This window comes from Aquarana catesbeiana, linkage group LG05 (assembly GCF_042186555.1).
Source record: "Aquarana catesbeiana isolate 2022-GZ linkage group LG05, ASM4218655v1, whole genome shotgun sequence".
Classification (NCBI taxonomy): Eukaryota; Metazoa; Chordata; class Amphibia; order Anura; family Ranidae; genus Aquarana; species Aquarana catesbeiana.
Window position 1 is genome coordinate 244,894,210 of NC_133328.1, and position 22,211 is coordinate 244,916,420.

General features: G+C 44.5%; 1 protein-coding gene and 1 long non-coding RNA gene across 4 annotated transcripts in view; one reads left to right on the forward strand and one right to left on the reverse strand.

Moving 5' to 3' along the window:
- The window catches only part of SLC12A7 (solute carrier family 12 member 7), a 919,795-nt gene that overhangs the window by 732,746 nt on the left and 164,838 nt on the right, over positions 1-22,211 (forward strand). The gene's annotated exons all lie outside the window — the stretch shown is intronic.
- LOC141144714 (uncharacterized) overlaps positions 1-22,211 on the reverse strand; it is a 64,586-nt gene that overhangs the window by 2,653 nt on the left and 39,722 nt on the right. The window contains exon 2 of the long non-coding RNA XR_012244445.1: positions 16,704-16,857. This is a non-coding gene — a long non-coding RNA (uncharacterized lncRNA). The remainder of the gene's footprint in view (positions 1-16,703; positions 16,858-22,211) is intronic.

Sequence of the window (22,211 nt, forward strand, 5' to 3'; positions counted from 1 at the left end):
CTTCAGCTGGGTGATCAATTTCAACAAATATGCTCTCCAGCCTTCCCTTCACCTGGAATACTTCACCTGCCCCAATCATCCCCTTGGCAAACAGGAAAATGGTAGTAACCCAGGAAGTAACAATGGTTTTTATAAAAAATATAACCTTTTATACAAATTCATGAAAAAGCAATATACATATCCCCCCTACAATGGGTTGAGATCTTCAAGCACCTTGTGATGGTAGTCTCAAGGCAGGCTTCAGATTTCTTGCCCCTGAATCTATCCCCAGTGGTTCAGGTGACATGGCTGAGACTGAAGGCATGGGAGTCACTACCCTTATCATTGCTAGGTTGGATAAATCTGATAAAAATGAAAATCCTACCCAAATTTACCTACCTACTTCACCAATCTCCGCAATGGATTCCCAAATCCTTTCACCTGGCTACATAGCCTCTTTGCCTCCTTTATCTGGGGAACAAAGTCCCCCAGATACGAATGGTCAACACTTACGCGCCCGTCCTCCCAGGGAGGACTGGCGTGTCCTGACCTATATAAATATTTCCTGGCAACCCAGCTAGTTACAGCAGCTTGGTGGCTCACTCCCGATACGACAAACCCCACCACCTTGGTTGAGGTGGCGGTGGTGAAATCGTTGTAAGCGCTAACATTTTTACTTTTTCGTGGCCCATACCCTCTGACTCCCTCCATGCGCCACTCTGTGTGCATGGGGGCGGGACTTAAAATTGAAAGATACCCTAAAAATAAATTTTCTCCAGCTGCCCCCTTGTGGTTGAACCCCACCCTGGAGCATATTTACAAATTAGCCAAACCCCTCGCTTGGACTAAATTCAACATTAAAACAGTGGACAAAGTAATCTCCATTCAATCTCTGGCTCCACTCCCCAAATTGATCTCTGATTTCAACATCCTGCAGAGCTATTTTTTAGATATCTACAACTCTCCCATGTCTTTGGTCGCCAATTCTCCAGTTCTCCCCTCCAGATCATCCAATCCACATTAGAGGACCTCCTCGGGTCAGGATGTGTAAATAAGCCCACCTCGCGACTTTACTCTCATTTGATAATGACCTCCCTCCCTACTCTGGAAAAACTCAGAAACAAATGGCTACACGACATTCCCGACTATGACAATGAGGATTGGGATGACATATGGGACTTCCCTTTCAGATCCCTGGTCTCCCTGAGAGATCGACTAATACAGTTCAAGATGGTCCATCGCGCATACAGTGGGGCAAAAAAGTATTTAGTCAGCCACCAATTGTGCAAGTTCTCCCACTTAAAAAGATGAGAGAGGCCTGTAATTGTCAACATAGGTATACCTAAACTATGAGACAAAATGTGGAAACAAATCCAGACAATCACATTGTCTGTCTGATTTTTGAAAGAATTTATTTGCAAATTATGGTGGAAAATCAGTATTTTGTCACCTACAAACAAGCAAGAATTCTGGCTCTCACAGACCTGTATCTTCTTCTTTAAGAGGCTCCTCTGTCCTCCACTCATTACCGGTATTAATGGCACCTGTTTGAACTTGTTATCAGTATAAAAGACACCTGTCCACAACCTCAAATAGTCACACTCCAAACTCCACTATGGTGAAGACCAAAGAGCTGTCGAAGGACACCAAAAACAAAATTGTAGACCTGCATCAGGCTGGGGAGACTGAATCTGCAATAGGCAAGCAGCTTGGTGTGAAGAAATCAACTGTGGGAGCAATAATTAAAAAATAGAACTCATACAAGACCACTGATAATCTCCCTCAATCTGGGGCTTCACGAAAGATCTCACCCCGTGGGGTCAAAATGGTCACAAGAATGGTGAGCAAAAATCCCAGAACCACACGGGGGGACCTAGTGAATGACCCGCAGAGAGCTGGGACCAACATAACAAAGGCTACCATCAGTAACACACTACGCCGCCAGGGACTCAGATCCTGCAGTGCAAGACGTGTCCCCCTGCTTAAGCCAGCACATATCCGGGCCCATCTGAGGTTTGCTAGAGAGCATTTGGATGATCCAGAAGAGGATTGGGAGAATGTCATATGGTCAGATGAAACCAAAGTAGAACTGTTTGGTAAAAACACAACTCGTTGTGTTTGGAGGAGAGAGAATGCTGAGTTGCAACCAAAGAACACCATACCTACTGTGAAGCATGGGGGTGGCATCATCATGCTTTGGGGCTGTTTCTCTGCAAAGGGACAGTACGACTAATCCGTGTACATGAAAGAACGAATGGGGCCATGTATCGTGAGATTTTGAGTGCAAACCTCCTCCCATCAGCAAGGGCATTGAAGATGAAATGTGGCTGGGTCTTTCAGCATGACAATGATCCCAAACATTCGCGCCCGGGCAATGAAGGGGTGGCTTCGTAAGAAGCATTTCAAGGTCCTGGAGTGGCCTAGCCAGTCTCCAGATCTCAACCCCATAGAAAACTTTTGGAGGGAGTTGAAAGTCTGTGTTACCCAGCGACAGCCCCAAAACATCACTGCTCTAGAGGAGACAACCTTGTGAAGACTCACAGAAAACGTTTGACCTCTGTCATTGCCAACAAAGGATATGTAACAAAGTATTGAGATGAACTTTTGATATTGACAAAATACTTATTTTCCACCATAATTTGCAAATAAATTCTTTCAAAAATCAGACAATGTGATTGTCTGAATTTGTTTCCACATTTTGTCTCTCATAGTTGAGGTATTCCTATAATGACAATTACAGGCCTCTCTCATCTTTTTAAGTGGGAGAACTTGCACAATTGGTGGCTGACTAAATACTTTTTTGCCCCACTGTATTTTACCCCACACAGATTACACTAAATGAACCCCGCCTCCCCCCCAGGATGCTGGCGTTGTGGAACAATACCTGGTGACTACTTATATTTTTTGGACCTGCCCAGCCATTGTCGAATATTGGAAGGAGATATTAAAGGTCATAACATAGGTCACCACCATATCGCTCCAACCCTCCATAGTAATATGTCTATTGGGCCTGATAGAACAAATAATTCCCACTGTGGCAAACCGCACCCTGGTCGGGCTACTTCTCTTTTACGCCCGAAAAGCCATAGCCCTCAGCTGGCCTAAGCCTACTCCTCCTCCTATCTCCCTGTGGAAACAATTGGTCAACAACAGCCTGCCTCTTTACAAAGATTGTTATGGTAATAGGGGTTGCCTGCAAAAATATGACAAGGTTTGGTCCAAATGGCTGGCGGATTCCTCCACAGCCTCAGACTTACACCCCACTTAACCTATATTCTTCTGCTAATGAATAGAAATCTGAAATTGTGAATGTAACATATATTTCTGAGATGCACGTTTTAGCTCCATGCTGTCCTACCCATGGAGCCAGCCTGCTGCGACCACCACAATGCCTTAAGTTCCCTGCTGTGTTACATGTAACATGTTGTTTTTCTGTTAAATGTTTAAAAACTCAATAAACAGATTTGCAAATATATATAGATAGATAGATAGATAGGACAGAAAGTATTCGGACCTCCTTAAATTTTTCACTCTTTGTTATATTGCAGCCATTTGCTAAAATCATTTAAGTTCATTTTTTTCCTCATTAATGTACACACAGCACCCCATATTAACAGAAAACACAGAATTGTTGACATTTTAGCATATTTATTAAAGAAAAACTGAAATATCACATGGTCCTAAGTATTCAGACCCTTTGCTGTGACACTCATATATTTAACTCAGGTGCTGTCCATTTCTTTTGATCATCCTTGAGATGGTTCTACACCTTCATTTGAGTCTAGCTGTGTTTGATTATACTGATTGGGCTTGATTAGGAAAGCCACACACCTGTCTATATAAGACCTTACAGCTCACAGTGCATGTCAGAGCAAATGAGAATCATGAGGTCAAAGAAACTGCCTGAAGAGCTCAGAGAAAGAACTGTGGCAAAGCACAGATCTGGCCAAGGTTACAAAAAAATTCTGCTGCACTTAAGGTTCCTAAGAGCACAGTGGCCTCCATAATCCTTAAATGGAAGACCAGAACCATTCCTAGAGCTGGCCGTCCGGCCAAACTGGGCTATCGGGGGAGAAGGGGCTTGGTGAGAGAGGTAAAGAAGAACCCAAAGATCACTGTGGCTGAGCTCCAGAGATGCAGTCGGGAGATGGGAGCAAGTTGTAGACAGTCAACCATCACTGCAGCCTCCACCAGTCGGGGCTTTATGGCAGAGTAGCCCGACGGAAGCCTCTCCTCACTGCAAGACACATGAAAGCCCGCATGGAGTTTGCTAAAAAAAACATCTGAAGGACTCCAAGATGGTGAGAAATGAGATTCTTTGGTCTGATGAGACCAAGATAGAACTTTTTGGCCTTAATTCTAAGCGGTATGTGTGGAGAAAACCAGGCACTGCTCATCACCTGTCCAATACAGTCCCAACAGTGAAGCATGGTGGTGGCAGCATCATGCTGTGGGGGTGTTTTTCAGCTGCAGGGACAGGACGACTGGTTGCAATTGAGGGAAAGATGAATGCGGCCAAGTACAGGGATATCCTGGACGAAAACCTTCTCCAGAGTGCTCAGGGCCTCAGACTGGGCCTAAGGTTTACCTTCCAACAAGACAATGACCCTAAGCACACAGCAAAAATAACGAAGGAGTGGCTTCACAACTGTTCTTGAATGGCCCAGCCAGAGCCCTGACTTAAACCCAATTGAGCATCTCTGGAGAGACCTAAAAATGGCTGTCCACCAACGTTTACCATCCAACCTGACAGAACTGGAGAGGATCTGCAAGGAGGAATGGCAGAGGATCCCCAAATCCAGGTGTGAAAAACTTGTTGCATCTTTCCCAAAAAGACTCATGGCTGTATTAGATCAAAAGGTGCTTCTGCTAAATACTGAGCAAAGGGTCTGAATACTTAGGACCATGTGATATTTCAGTTTTTCTGTAAAAATGTCAACAATTCTGTGTTTTTCTGTCAATATGGGGTGCTGTATGTACATTAATGAGGAAAAAAATGAACTTAAATGATTTTAGCAAATGGCTGCAATATAACAAAGAGTGAAAAATTTAAGGGGGTCTGAATACTTTCCGTCCCCACTGTATATATGAATAAAACTGCAATTACAGCAGTGCATTTGTGCTTGCTAATCTTTGTGATGATCGGTTATCCCCAATTGGTTTTAAGGGCACAAGATGTAGTAAATCTTAATGTATAATGCTCTACATGTTTTGCGGTAAAGCCCACTTCTTCATGAGGAATTATTATCATCCAGGATTGCTAGCAATCCATAGTAACAACAAAGGCGGTGGCACCCAATGGTAATCCCCACCCTCACTTATCTCCGAAATCAGATACAGCGACCTGGGGGGAGGGTAAGAGGCTTGGATCATAGTAATTGGGGAGCACCACCAATACCGGTGGGTGTCCGGGAGGTAGCTTGGCGTTGGATAAGTATCACACTGTTCGTAGTCCCATGATTAAGATGTCTTAGTGATTTTAAGGACCCAAATATTGCCTCCGTATATGAGTTCCCCCAGGTAGCAGCAGCCACATGAGGCACACACCCTATTTATAAATGTCCCACTTTGAAATTCCTAATGAGAGTTCTGGACCTAATAGTAGCCTCCTTTGAGGAGGTTTCGAAAACACATTCTTCTTCTCTTGATTTATCAATGTTCCTGTCCAGCCAAGCAAGGAATTATCTACCTTGGTGGATCATAACTTCAACCCTATCAGTGGGGAAGTCCTCCCTTCTCTACCACTGAAAAGCTGTCATAACAGTTGCAAGTCTTTCATGCTGGGAAGGAGTATTCTAATCCTTAATGGTCCAAGGAATATAGTAACTGAGAGAAACCAAGCTTCCCATCAGGATCTTGGAGCTCAGAGCAGTCAGGTTGGCCCTGCTTCTGGGATACCCAATCAGAATACAGTCATGCCATGGCCTACATCAACCATCAAGGGGAAACCAGTGATCTGGCTGCCTTGTAGGAAGTGAACCAGATAATCTTTTGGACAGAAACCATTGTCCAGCAATCTTTCCAAAAGCTACAAAAACCATAATAATCTCACAAATGATGGTCCTCTATAAAGTTAAATAACATGGTTATCAACATCTTTTAAAACTTTCTAATTTTAGTGGTCTAAATCTAGAAAGTTTTTTTTATTCTGAGTAGGCGAAGAGGAAAACAGACATTCAATAATAATGGACACTGAACAAGTGTTGTATTTACAGTGAGGTGAATAGTTATTTGATCTCCTGCATGTTTTGTAAGTTTGCCCACTTGCAAAGAAATGAAGGGTCTATAATTGTTATCATAGGTGTATTTTAAATGTTAGGCCCCTTTCACACTGGGGCGGTTTGCAGGCACTATTGCGCTAATAGCGCCTGCAAACCGACCCGCTGCTGTCTCTCCAGTGTGAAAGCCCGAGGGCTTTCACACTGGAGCGGTGCGCTAGCAGGACGGGAAAAAAAGTCCTGCTAGCAGCATCTTCAGAGCGGTGTATAACACTGCTCCTTCACCGCTCCTGCCCATTGAAATCAATGGGACAGGGCGGCTATACTGCCGGCAAAGCGCGTGGTTTTTACCCCTTTCTCGTCCGCTAGCGGGGGGTTAAAACCGCCCCGTTAGTGGCCGAATACCGACGGTAAAGCGCTGCTAACAATAGCAGCAATTTACCGCTGACGCCGCCCCCACCCCAGTGTGAAAGGTGCCTTAGAGACAGAATATCAACTAAAAATCCAATAAAAATACACATGATACAAATGTTATAAATTGAGTTGCAGTTCAGTGAGTAAAATAAGTATTTAAACGCCTACCAACCAACAATAATTCTGGCACCCACAGACTGGCTACAGTACGTGCTCATGTGGTACACAGATTAGCCCTGTCAATTTAAGAAGGTGCTCTTAAACGACAACTTATGTGTACAAAAGACACCTCTCCACAGAATCTCTTTTTTCCATTAAAAACTCACCACCATAGCTGTCAAAGGGCATCAGGGACAAGATTGTAGACCTGCGCAAGGCTGGAATGGGTACAAGACCCATCAGCAACAAGCTTGTTTAGAAAGAGACAACTGTCGGAGCGATTACTCGCAAATGGAAGAAAGGCCCATCTAAAGTTTGCCAATGATCATTTAACCACTTGAGCCCCGGACCATTATGCTGCCTAAGGACCAGAGGTCTTTTTCCAATTTGGCACTGCGTCGCTTTAACTGCTAATTGCGCGGTCATGCAATGCTGTACCCAAACGAAATTTGCGTCCTTTTCTTCCCACAAATAGAGCTTTCTTTTGATGGTATTTGATCACCTCTGCAGTTTTTATTTTTTGCGCTATAAACGGAAAAAGACCGAAAATTTTGAAAAAAAATGATATTTTCTACTTTTTGTTATAAAAAAAATCCAATAAACTAAATTTTAGTCATACATTTAGGCCAAAATGTATTCGGCCACATGTCTTTGGTAAAAAAAATGTCAATAAGCGTATACTTATTGGTTTGCGCAAAAGTTATAGCGTCTACAAACTAGGGTACATTTTCTGTAATTTACACAGCTTTTAGTTTATGACTGCCTATGTCAATTCTTGAGGTGCTAAAATGGCAGGGCAGTACAACCCCCCCCCCCCCAAATGACCCCATTTTGGAAAGTAGACACCCCAAGGAAATTGCTGAGAGGCATGTTGAACCCATTGAATATTTATTTTTTTTGTCCCAAGTGATTGAATAATGACAAAAAAAAAAAAAAAAATGTACAAAAAGTTGTCACTAAATGATATATTGCTCACACAGGCCATGGGCCTATGTGGAATTACACCCCAAAATACATTCAGCTGCTTCTCCTGAGTATGGGGATACCACAATGTGTGGGACTTTTTGGGAGCCTAGCCGCGTACGGGGCCCCGAAAACCAAGCACCGCCTTCAGGATTTCTAAGGGTGTAAATTTTTGATTTCACTCTTCACTGCCTATCACAGTTTCGGAGGCCATGGAATGCCCAGGTGGCACAAAACCCCCCCAAATGACCCCATTTTTGAAAGTAGACACCCCAAGCTATTTGCTGAGAGGCATATTGAGTCCATGGAATATTTTATATTTTGACACAAGTTGCGGGAAAGTGACACTTTTTTTTTTTTTTGCACAAAGTTGTCACTAAATGATATATTGCTCACACAGGCCATGGGCATATGTGGAATTGCACCCCAAAATACATTTAGCTGCTTCTCCTGAGTATGGGGATACCACATGTGTGGGACTTTTTGGGAGCCTAGCCGCGTACGGGGCCCCGAAATCCAATCACCGCCTTCAGGATTTCTAAGGGTGAAAATTTTTGATTTCACTCTTCACTGCCTATCACAGTTTCGGAGGCCATGGAATGCCCAGGTGGCACAAAACCCCCCAAATGACCCCATTTTGGAAAGTAGACACCCCAAGCTATTTGCTGAGAGGCATGGTGAGTATTTTGCAGCTCTCATTTGTTTTTGAAAATGAAGAAAGACAAGAAAAAACATTTTTTTTTTTCTTTTTTCAATTTTCAAAACTTTGTGACAAAAAGTGAGGTCTGCAAAATACTCACTATACCTCTCAGCAAATAGCTTTGGGTGTCTACTTTCCAAAATGGGGTCATTTGGGGGGGTTTTGTGCCACCTGGGCTTTCCATGGCCTCCGAAACTGTGATAGGCAGTGAAGAGTGAAATCAAAAATTCACGCCCTTAGAAAGCCTGAAGGCGGTGCTTGGTTTTCGGGGTTCCGTACGCGGCTAGGCTCCCAAAAAGTCTTACACATGTGGTATCCCCGTACTCAGGAGAAGCAGCAGAATGTATTTTGGGGTGTAATTTCACATATTCCCATGGCATGTTTGAGCAATATATCATTTAATGACAACTTTGTGCAAAAAAAAAAAAAAAAAAATTTGTCTCTTTCCCGCAACTTGTGTCGCAATATAAAATATTCCATGGACTCGACATGCCTCTCAGAAAATAGCTTGGGGTATCTACTTTCCAAAATGGGGTCATTTGGGGGGGTTTTGAACTGTCCTGGCATTTTATGCACAACATTTAGAAGCTTATGTCACACATCACTCACTCTTCTAACCACTTGAAGACAAAGCCCTTTCTGACACTCATTGTTTACATGAAAAAGTTATTTTTTTTTGCAAAAAAATTACTTTGAACCCCCAAACATTATATATTTTTTTAAAGCAAATGCCCTACAGATTAAAATGGTGGGTGTTTCATTTTTTTTTTTCACACAGTATTTGCGCAGCGATTTTTCAAACGCATTTTTTGGGGAAAAAACACACTTTTTTAAATTTTAATGCACTAAAACACACTATATTGCCCAAAAGTTTGATGAAATAAAAAAGATGATCTTAGGCCGAGTACATGGATACCAAACATGACATGCTTTAAAATTGCGCACAAACGTGCAGTGGCAACAAAATAAATACATTTTTAAAAGCCTTTACAGGTTACCACTTTAGATTTACAGAGGAGGTCTACTGCAAAAATTACTGCCCTCGATCTGACCTTCGCGGCGATACCTCACATGCATGGTGCAATTGCTGTTTACGTTTGACGACAGACCGCCACTTGCGTTCGCCTTAGCGCGAGAGCAGGGGGCGACAGGGGTTTTTTTTTTTTTTTTCCTTTATTATTTTTTTGCTTTTATATCTTATTTTTAAACTGTTCCTTTCATTTTTTTTTTTTAAATAATTTTTATTGTTATCTCGGGGAATGTAAATATCCCCTATGATAGCAATAGGTAGTGACAGGTACTCTTTTTTGAAAAAATTGGGGTCTATTAGACCCTAGATCTCTCCTCTGCCCTCAAAGCATCTGACGACACCAAGATCGGTGTGATAAAATGCTTCCCCAATTTCCCAATGGCGCTATTTACAGCCGGCGAAATCTAAGTCATAAAATGCTCGTAGCTTCCGGTTTCTTAGGCCATAGAGATGTTTGGAGCCACTCTGGTCTCTGATCAGCTCTATGGTCAGCTGGCTGAATCACCGGCTGCATTCTCAGGTTCCCTGTTGAGACAGGAGAGCCAGAGAAAAACACGGAAGATGGTGGGGGGGGGGCATTCCCTCCCACGGCTTGTAAAAGCAGTCTAGAGGATAATTAGCCGCTAGGATTGCTTTTACATGAAAGCCGACCGCTGGCTGAAAAGAATGATACCAAGATGATACCTAAACCTGCAGGCATCATTCTGGTATAACCATTCAAAGTCGTGAATGGCGTACCTGAAGACAAAAAAATGGTTAACAATAAAGCACAGTAAACGGTAAAGTATAAAAAATTGCATACCTGAAAAGCAAACATGATAAAACATAATAACAATAAAACATTGCAGAATAGAATACAGTAAAAAAGAGCAGAACAATAGAGAGAGAGAATAGAGAGAGAGAGAACAATGAAACGACAACTATTTTTTTTTATTTTATATATTTTTTTTTTTTTTACACTTTTTTTGTAACCAACTTTTATAACGGTAACCGGTTCCAGGTTCGGGTCTCTCAAAATGCGATGGCATCTTGGGAGACCCTGTGAAAGTGTGCCTAGTCTGTGCAATGCTGTACCCTACGCTAATACTCAACTAGTGAATGGTAGCGTTCAAAACATTCACCAATGCAAAGACCAGGATTGTCAGGACAGGAGGGACAATAATAGCGGGTGTCACGCCTATATCCGGGCTTGCTGCAGACACAACATCTTTTTTGGGGGGGTTCGTTGGGTAGGGGTACTCGGGAGGACATAAAGAAAATGCCTCTCATGCAGCCGACTGCATTTGGTTGGGGATGTGAATGGGGGAAGTACGGGCGCTGCAGAAGCGGTGGGTTCCCAATTAGGATTGGCGAATGCAGCAGGAAGGGCATTATGGGCACGACGGGCCTGTGTTTGTCTTCTTGGTGGCAGCGCGACACTACTTGTGCTTGCCACCTCACCAGCTTGAACTGCACTTATGGGACTCGCCACGTCACCAAGTGTTACTGCAGTGCTGGTTTGACTACGACCGGGGTGTACTATGCCGCTGGCGCTTGCCAGTTCAATAAAAAGCTACCAAAAAAACTGTTAGCGATCGCAGGGATCAGGCCTAACTCTGCGAACGCTGCAGTTATGCGTTAAGTGTTTTGTAAGTGACAGTGATCGATCGATACTGCACTTGGGTGGGCTGGGCCGGGCGGAGGGGCAAAATGCAGGTGCTAGCAGGTATCTGGGCTGATCCCGCTAACACTGCGTTTTTGGGAACCCTAAACTGCTGGGGACGCCAGTATAGATCTGATCGGATCAGATATTGATCCGTTCAGATACTATACCACTAAGGGAGGCGTATGCTGCGTGCGTGGGTGTTAGCGGTACTGGCGCTAATCTGACGCTGCTTGGGGCTGGTGCTTGCCAGTTCACCAAAATACTACCAAAAAAACTGTTAGCGATCGCAGGGATCAGGCCTGACTCTGCGAACGCTGCAGTTATGCATTTAGTGTTTTGTAAGTGTCAGTGATCGATCGATACTGCACTTGGGTGGGCTGGGCCGGGCCGGGCGGAGGGGCAAAATGCAGGTGCTAGCAGGTATCTGGGCTGATCCCGCTAACACTGCGTTTTTGGGAACCCTAAACTGCTGGGGACGCTAGTATAGATCTGATCGGACCAGATATTGATCCGTTCAGATACTATACCACTAAGGGAGGTGCACGGTGCGTGCATGGGTGTTAGCGCTACTGGCGCTAACCTGACGCTGCCTGGGGCTGGTGCTTGCCAGTTCACCAAAATGCTACCAAAAAAACTGTTAGCGATCGCAGGGATCAGGCCTGACTCTGCGAACGCTGCAGTTATGCGTTTAGTGTTTTGTAAGTGACAGTGATCGATCGATACTGCACTTGGGTGGGCTGGGCGGAGGGGCAAAACGCAGGTGCTAGCAGGTATCTGGGCTGATCCCGCTAACACTGCGTTTTTGGGAACCCTAAACTGCTGGGGACGCTAGTATAGATCTGATCGGATCAGATATTGATCCGATCAGATACTATACCACTAAGGGAGGCGTATGCTGCGTGCGTGGGTGTTAGCGGTACTGGCGCTAATCTGACACTGCCTGGGGCGACGCATATCACCGCCGGGCGATCAGGGGGCTAAACCTTTATTAGGTAATAAACGGCGGGTGCCCTTACACTATAAAAAATAAACAAACTAACCAGCGTCAACCGTAACAGTTATACGGTGATCAGTGGTGAAAGGGTTAACTAGGGGGCCATCAAGGGGTTAAAACATTTATTCGGTAGTATATGGGGGTCCCTGTCGCTATGAAATGCTGATGGCGAACCTAAATATTTACGTCCCTAACTAGCGTCACCAGCGACACTAATACAGCGATCAGAAAAATGATCGCTTAGCGACACTGGTGACAGGGGGTGATCAAGGGGTTAAAACTTTATTAGGGGGGGTTAGGGGGGTATCCTAGACCTACAGGGGGCTAATACTAACTGTCCCAACACTGTAACTGTCACAAACTGACACCAATGCAGTAATCAGAAAAAAAAAAAAAAAAAAAACTGCTGGTGTCAGTTTGTGACGGGGGGGGGGTGATTGGGGGGTGATCGGGGGGGGGGATCGGGGTGTTTTGTGTGCCTGGCATGTTCTACTGTGTGTGTGTGTAGTGTTGTGCACTCACATACCTGTCTTCTCTCCTCGGGCCGGAACGGAAATTACCGAGCCGAGGAGAGATGACATAATTTCCTTTGCTGCTGTTTAGCATACAGCAGCAAAGGAATGATTCGATTGGCCGGCGGCGATCGCGAGGGGGGGCCACGAACGGATGGCCTCCCCCTCACCTCCGATCGCCGTGGGACAAAAGACGACCGTCTCGGGCACCGGGGGGGGGTCCGATCGGACCCCCCACCCGCGGAAGGCAAATCACGTACATGTACGTGATTTTGCCTGTCCGTCCCACCTTGCCGACGTACATCGGCGTGAGGCGGTCGTCAAGTGGTTAAATGATTCAGAGAGGAATTGGGAGAAAGTGCTGTGGTCAGATGATACCAAAATTTACCTATTTGGCACTTAACTCGACTCACCGTGTTTTGAGGAAGAAAAATGCTGACTATGACCCTAAGAACATCATTCCTACAGTCAAGTACGGAGGTGAAAACAGGCCGACTTTGCCGCATTGAGGGGCCAATGGACGGCCATTAACAGTGAGGGAAAAAAGTATTCAATCCCTTGCTGATTTTGTACATTTACCTACTGACAAAGAAATTATCAGTCTATAATTTTAATGGTAGGTTTATTTTAACAGTGAGAGACAAAATAGCAACAAAATCCAGAAAAACACATTTCAAAACAGTTATAAATTGATTTGCATTTTAATTAGTGAAATAAATATTTGACCCCTTCGCAAAACATGACTTGGTACTTGGTGGCAAAAACCCTTGTTGGCAATCAGAGGTCAGACATTTCTTGTAGTTGGCCACTAGGTTTGCACACATCTCTGGAGGGATTTTGTCCCACTTTGCAGTTCCTCTCCAAGTCATTTAAGGTTTTGAGGCTGACATGTGGAACTCAAACCTTCAGCTCCCTCCACATATTTTCTATGGGATTAAGGCCTGGAGACTGGCTAGGCCACTCCAGGACCTTAATGTGCTTATTCTTGAGCCACTCCTTTGTTGCCTTGGCCAGGTGTTTTGGGTTATTGTTCTGCTGGAATACCATCCATGACCCATTTTCAATGCCCTGGCTGAGGGAAAGAGGTTCTCACCCAAGATTTGACAGTACATGGCCTGTCCATCGTCCCTTTGATGTGGTGAAGTTGTCCTGTCCCCTTAGCAGAAAAACACCCCCAAACCATAATGTTTCCACCTCCATGTTTGGCGGTGGGGATGGTGTTCTTGTGGTCATAGGCAGCATTCCTCCTCCAACACAGAGTTGAGTTGATGCCAGAGCTCTATTTTGGTCTCATCTGACCACAACACTTTCAAGCAGTTCTCTGAATCATTCAGATGTTCATTAGCAAACTTCAGACGGGCCTGTACATGTGCTTTCTTGAGCACAGGGACCTTGCGGACGCAGCAGGATTTCAGTCCTTCACGGTGTAATGTGTTACCAATTGTTTTCTTGGTGATTATGGTCCCAGCTGCCTTGAGATTTTTGACAAGAGTCTCCCGTTTAGTTCGGGGCTCATTCCTCACCGTTCTTATGATCATTGAAACTCCACGAGGCAAGATTTTGCATGGAGCCCCAGACCGAGGGAGATTGACAGTTATTTTGTGTTTTCTTCCATTTGCTAATAATTGCACCAACTTTTGTCACCCTCTTGCCAAGCTGCTTGGCGATGGTCTTGTAGCCAATTCCAGCCTTGTGTAGGTCTACAATCTTGTACATGACATCCTTGGACAGCTCTTTGGTCTTGGCCATGGTGGAGAAATTGGAAACTGATTGCTTCTGTGTACAGGTGTCTTTTATACAGTAACAAGCTGTATATCTCCCTTTAAGAGTAAAAATATCAGCTTTTTACCTGTATAGAAGACACCTGGGAGGCAGAAATCTTGTTGATTTGATAGGGGATCAAATACTTATTTCACTCATTAAAATGCAAATCAATTTATAACTTTTTTGAAATGCGTTTTTCTGGATACTTTTGTTGTTCTGTCTCTCACTGTTAAAATAAACCTACCTTTAAAATTATAGACTGGGCATTTCTTTGTCAGCGGGCAAACGTACAAAATCAGCAGAGGCTCAAATACTTTTTTTTCCCTCACTGTATTGTAAAATCTTGGATGAGAACCTTCTTCCCTTAGCCAGAACACTGAAGATGGGTCGTGGATGGGTCTTCCAGCATGAAAATGACCCAAAACATACCACCAAGGCAACAAAGGAGTGGCTTAAGAAGAAGCACATTAAAGTGGTTCTAAAGACAGAGGGTTGGTTTTTTATCTTAATACATTCTATGCATTAAGATAACAAAAAAACTTCTGTGTTCAGCTGCCATCTCAGCCCCATTAATACTTACCTGAGCCCCATCTCGATCCAGCGATATTGCACAAGATTCTCCGCTGTCCGGGATGCTCTCTCCTCATTGGCTGAGACAGAAGCAGGCGCCATTGGCTCGTTAAGAAGAGAGGGTTTACCAAGCCCACGACAATGAGACTGCCTGTGATATAGTTCAGTTTGATATTGTCTTTTTTGTTTTGATTGGAATTTGTCCATATATGCTTTTAGGAAAAATTCAGGTGCAGGCCATCCCCAGAGCGTATCCAAGGTACTCTGTGAGCATTGTAAAAGAGAGAGAGAGAGGGAGGGAGGCGTACCCAAGTGCAATATTATAAAGTTATTTTAATAGCGCAAACATAAATGCACTTGCAGAAATTAAGGTATCATAGGCATATCTGTCAGGTAAAGAATCCTCCTTGAGGGGTGCCAGCAATCTGTTTTTTTCCCCAGCGATCAGCTGTATTTTCTCACTGCACAGGATGCTGTCTGCAGGGCAGGAAGTGAAGCAAAATCTCAGCTGCCTTGCTTGGATTGTACAGGGGAAATTACGTCATCTGGTGGGCGGAACTCGATGTGGCCAGGCCAGGCAAAATGACGGCCGGGCAGTGGTTCAGTTATCCTGACTGGGTGTCATAACTCATATGACGTCCAGCAGGATAACGGCTGGCGCGCGAGGCGATCGGTGGTGCGGCGTGTCTGACACACTGCTACACCGATCTCAGTAAAGAGCCTTTAAAATAGGCTCTTTACCACGTGATCAGCTGTGTCCAGTCACGGCTGATCACAGTGTAAACAGGAAGAGCCGTTCATTGTCTTCTCCTCACTCGCATCTGACAGCTCTCCTGATGGGGGTCTGCACTGATTGTTTATCAGCGCAGCTCCCCCACGGATGCCCACACTGGACCACCAGGGATGCCCACCTCACATGGATGACCAGGTATGCCCCCCCATGGCCACCAGGGATATCACACAGTGTCTAAAATATGCCATAAGTGCTCACAAATGGTGCCAGTCAGTGCCCACTCCTAATGCCTGCCAGATGTCTCATCAGTGATGCCCAGCAGTGCCATCCATCAGTGCCACCCATCCATGCCCACCTATCAGTGCCACCCATAAGTACCCATCAGTGCTGCATACCAGTGCCACCTCATCAGTGCGCATCAGTGCCGCCCTATTAGTGCCCGTTAGTGCAGCCTCATCAGTGCCCATCAGTGAAAGAGTGTCATGGTAATGCAATAGAGTTTGTCAGCTTACCTCTCATCATGTGTTCATCTCTAGAGACTAGCCACTCTCACCTGACTGCATTTATAATCTCTCCTCTAAGCATGGCTCCACTCCAGCTCCTATCAGAGAACTCTATATTAACCTGTGCACTGCAGGCCAGCCCTGCTGATCAACATTGTGTGTTTGGCTTCTTGTTTCCGGATTGCCGTGTGCTCTACGTTTGTCTCTGTTACCGACCTTGACGTGTTCTTGACTATTCCTGTCTGCTCGTGACCCTGAACTGTTGGCGTGTTCCTGACTATCCCTGTTTGCCTGTGACCCTTAACCTTTGGCGTGTACTCTGTTGTCCTTGTCTGCTAGTTGCCCCGACCTTGGCTTATTCCCCTACCATCCCTATCCTCCTGTTGCCTACTGTGGGCGTGAGCTAGGGGACCCTGGGGGTCGCGACCTGAAGCCAGTTGCAGCCCAGTCCATCCTCACCACTAGAGGCTCTGGTAAAAACCTGCTGGCTCTTAGACTCCGCGCCCTATTGAATCTTACCCTCTAACACCGGTGGGATCCGTGTTGGTGTTCCAGCAGCCTTGTCTTCCTTACCACCCTGACTCCCATCCATAGCAGTCAGCCGTAGGATCCACTACCTTGCGGTGTACTCCTGATCCCAACGTTGTGCATCTGTCACCTGGCCTCAGGTGGCCTGAAAAGGAGAAAACTTATTTACAAAATTTTATAACAGAAACAAAGAAAAATTTTAATTTTTTCAACATTTTCGGTCTTTTATTTGTTGCACAAAAAATAAATCCCCCAGCAGTGATCAAATACCACCAAATGAAAGCTCAGTTTGTGGGGGAAAAAAAAATTGAAAAAATTGTTTGGGTACAGCGTAGCATGACTATGCAATTGTCATTCAAAGTGTGACAGCGCTGAAAGCTGAAAATTGGCCTGGGCAGGAAGGGGGTATAAGTGCCTGGTACTGAAGTGGTTAAAGTGGATGTAAACTCTCACATATACCTAGTGAATTGAACAGCCTCAGGTGATACACAGAGATGAAACAAATCTCCCTACGTAAGTTTTACATGTATAGGTGCTGTCTTTAGCTTTATGTACTGTTTAGACAGTTCAGATCCTGTTAGATTTTCTCTTCCCAACATTGCAGTGAAGTCTGGGCATGACGGCTGATTGGAGGAAAGGCACACACCCCCTCTCCTCATAGGTAGAGACTTTCAGAGCTTATCGTTCAGGGCTCTGCTAATCTATTTATAGCATCCTCCCCAACACAAAACTCAAACTGCTTTTATCATATGTGACAGAGAACTTGTCAAGAGTTATCAGGCTGATAACAGAAGAAAGAGCAGGAGACAGCTATGGAAGAGAGATAATAAAACACTGCAAATATATGTACCCAGCTCAAATTTCATGAATCGGGTTTACGTCCACTTTAATCCTACAGAATATTTATGGAGGGAGCTGAAACTTCGAGTTGCCAACGCTAGCCGAGAAATCTTAAAGCGGGGGTCCACCTATCTATCGTTTTGGTTTTTTTTTAGTTCATTCACAAACTTTTCTTCTCAGCATTACATACTCACATATTGTGTGTAATATGTCGGCCTGTGTCAGATTTCGTCAGAAAGAATAACTTATATTATTCACTGCAGGCGGTTTCCATCTTCATTGTGGGCATTTGAAGCCCACAAGCATTTATTTCCTGGATGTGGTGAATGCTGTACTCCCAGCATTCACCGCTCGTTCCCGCACATGCTCAGTGGCATCCTGGGAAGCCTGAGACTAGCTCCCAGGAGTCTGGGAGAGTCTAGAAACACGCCTACTCCCACGGGAGGAGAACCAGGAAGTGCAAAGAAGAATAGAAAAATCAAAGGTAATTACGGCGATTTAAATTTTTTTAAACGCCATGTCAGCATCTAGGCAAGGAAGAGAATACATACAGATATTGTTCAAAATTTGGGTAGAACCCTGCTTTAAGGATTTAGAGAAGATCTGTAAAGAGTGGAAAATCACTCCTGAGATGTATGCAAACCTGGTAACCAACTGCAAGAAAAGGCTTACCTCTGTGCTTGCCAACAAGGGTTTTTCCACCAAGTACTAAGTCAGGTTTTGCTTGGGGATCAAATACTTATTTTACTCACTGAACTGCCACTCAATTTATAACATTTGTATCATGTATTTTTGGTTGACATTCTGTCTCTATCATTTAAAATACACCTATGATAAAAATGATAGACCCTTCATTTCTTTATAAGTGAGCAAACTTACAAAATCTGCAGGGGATCAAATAATTATTTTCCCCACTGTATATTTGCCTCATGTTTTCAAATGAGGAATAATAACTCTTTTTTGGACATTTTATATATGTTATTTATATGCTTAGGGTTTAAAATTGTGTTTTGTTACACTTGATGAGGCCATAATTTTGAGGTTATGTGTAAGGTATTTTACTTTCTTAATAGTAGTTTTAGAGTAATGCTGTGTCCATTCACTGGATTCACTTATTTTATGTAGTTATTTATTGAAATCACTTTTTAGGGGATGGTTAATATATATTAGTGTTAGTTAACCACTTCAGCCCTGGAAGATTTTACCCATTTCCTGACCAGAGCACTTTTTACAATTTGGCACTGCGTCGCTTTAACTGACAATTGTGCAGTCGTGCGACAATGTACCCAAACATTTTTTGTTGCGCTATAAACAAAAAAGAGCGACAATTTTGAAAAAACAATATTTTTTACTTTTTGCTATAATAAATATCACCAAAAATGTTTTTAAAAAACACATTTCTTCAGTTTAGGCCAATATATATTCTACATATTTTTTGGTAAAAAAAATTGCAATAAGCGCATATTGATTGGTTTGTGCAAAAGTTATAGCGTCTACAAACTATGGGAAAGAATTATGGCATTTTTTTTTTTCACTAGTAATGGCGGTGATCTGCAATTTTTAGTGGTATTGCGATGGACAGATTGGACACTTTTGAATAATTTTTGGGACCATTGACATTTATACAGCGATCAGTGCTATAAATATGCACTGATTACTGTTTCAATGTCACTGGCAGGGAAGGGGTTAACACTAGGGGTCGATCAAGGGGTTAACTGTGTGTTCTAACTGTGAGGGGATTGGACTAAGAGAGGAGATAGATCGTTGTTCCTACTTAGTAAGAACACATGATCTGCCTCCTCTCCTCTGACAGGGCTGGCTCTCGTGCACGCAATTGCACGTGGACCGGCAGCGATTGCGACCACTGGCCACGCGCATCGAGTCCCCCGCCGTGCAGCGGGCGCACGCCCTGTGGTGGCTCTTAAAGGGATCCCCGTATATATGGGATTTCGCCCAGGAGAGCCATTGTGCCACAGTAAATCTGCATGAGCCGATCGGGAACTGATATACTGATGTGCGGGGGGGGCGTCGTGGTAAAACGCCACTAAATTTAGCGGCGCTTTACCACCGTTTTAGAGGCGCTTTTCGGACGATACCGGGCACTTTTAACCCCCACTAGCGGCTGAATAAAGGGTTAAAAGCGCCCGCAAAGTGCAGCGGCGCTTTGCAGGCGCTTCAGCACCACTGCCTTTTGATTTCAATGGGCTGGGGCACTTTAGGAGCAGTGTATGCACCACTCCTAAAGCGCCTCAAAGATGCTGCTTGCTGGACTTTTTTTAAGGACCCGCAAGCACACCGCTCCAGTGTGAAAGCACTCGGGCTTTTACACTGGAGTGACAGGAGAGGCGCTTTGCAGTCGCTATTTTTAGCGCTATAGTGCCTGTAAAGCTCCTCATTGTGAAAGTAGCCTTAGTATACTTGGGTAACATGGTCTAACCTGTTGCTTAACAAAACTGTGTGAGGATAGAAATATAAATGTTGCCATTGCTACAGTTATCACCACCGTCATTCTTATTCTGACTTAGGCTGCCCATACATGGACCAAAAGAAAGAAATTTGCTTGAATACCCCATCATCACAGAGGGTGTTGATGCGGGAATCCCTCCTGCCGGGCCATTGGCTTCTCCTGATGGGGTAAGCCATCACCACCGGGAGAAGACAGTGATTATTGCTATCGGCTATAGCAGCCGCTAGCAATAATTGCAGGTTCAACCCAGCATGCTGGTTGTACCCAAGTTGATCAATTGATCAACTTGGTACATTTAGCCTGCCCATACACAGTTCAATCTGGGCCAGTTTCTGCTGAACAGGCTGAGATTCGAACCGTGTATGGCCTGCCTAAGTGACTGCTTAGTGCAGGGGTGTCTAAACTTTTTTCAAAGAGGGCCAGATTTGATGAAGTGAACATGCGTGAGGGCCGACCATTTTACCTGACATTCCTTAAACCATTAAAATTCGGTCTAAATTTGTTCGTTCGAGACAAGAATTCTCTTGCCTTTGTTGCGCTTGTTCCCGACACACAGACGAATGCTCTGCTCTTCAGGCGTACCGTTAATTCTTAATGGTACCCCACACATTGAAGAACGTGGGATGCTTTTGGTGCAGTGCAATTTAAAAAAAAAAAAGGTTGGGGACTTCTTTCCCTGCATTTTTGTGGGTAGGGAAGCCCATTGAAATGAATGGGCTGCCCTACACGCAGCACGCAGCCACACAGATGTGAACCAAGGGCTTGTTCACATGTCAGGTTGGAGGGGCAGTAAAACCACATGGTTAAGCAGTTTTTACTACCCCCAACTTCTCCCCCTTTAGCTGCAGAGGGAGCAGCTGGGGGTGTACACATGCTGTGGCTGCAACTGGAGGTATACCCAGGCTGAATGGGGCTGCACTGCAACTACCCCACAACTGTGTGCATTGCACAGTTGTGGTATAGTGATGCTGTATTTACGGGCTTAAAACAGGTGGTGAGGAGGCAACATAATGCCTCTTTACCACCTGTCAAATGCCTCTGAAAAGCAATCTGTGCATGGATTGCTTTTCAGAGGAGCAGCAGTCCTGGCTGCTATCACAAACAAGCCCTGCAAAAGCAGTTCTGATGGTACAGGAATGGGGGGGGTGTCCGGATTAAAAGTAACATACACAGACACATGCACACACACAGACAAATGCGCGCACAAACGCGCACACACACATGCACGCACACATACACAGACACACGCACACATACAGACACATGCATACACATACATACAGACATAGATAAAGACACACACACATACAGACAAATGCACACATACACACACACACACATGCATAGACACATGAATAAAGCCCTTTTAAAACTAATCTAGCTTCTAGCACAGTACTGTACCTTTCCAGCTTCCTTATTCAGCCAGGTACTGCACTGTAGGGGTAAGCAGAGAGCACAGTACACTCCCGTGCACTTTACATTCACTTTTAAGGCTGACGGAGCTTCTCACAGTGTAGATGTACAGTCGGCAGGGGATCTGGCTCATCTGACAGCCCTGATCCCGCGGCACACTGGTTGAGAAAGGCTGGTTTATATAACCAATCAATTAACCTCAAACAGAGCATACACCAATTTGAACCCCGATGACTTCGCTGCACTCAAATCACTTAAAGACTATAAAAACATTATTATCAAACCCGCCGATAAAGGCGGAAGTATTGTTATTATGGATTACAGTGAGTACAGTAAGGGTATGCTCTCCCTGCTAGCCAACTCCACTAGCTACACAACATCGAGTAGAGATCCATCTGAAAGTGCCAAGAATACCTTATCTCATCTAATCAACATAGGGCGATCGGGCGGTTGGCTAACCAATGAAGTGGCTAATTTTCTTCATAATGACTGTGACCGGAGGGCCTGTGGAACTCAGAATCCCTTGGAAAGTAGGGGATGTCCTTGTTTCAGCTTCCCATATACATCCTATGTCTAAGTCACCCTGTGCTATCCTGGCACAGGGTGAGTGAGAAAATATATCTTGGACTACTTAAAATGGGACAGTAATATTTGTCCACAATATCTCCCAGGATGTATGTAGAGACTATTATTGGTTTGGTTGATTCTGAACTCAACCTGTTAATTGAATGAGCTGATCACATTAGCCTCCAGGACTGGCTAGGAAACAAACTGTTGAT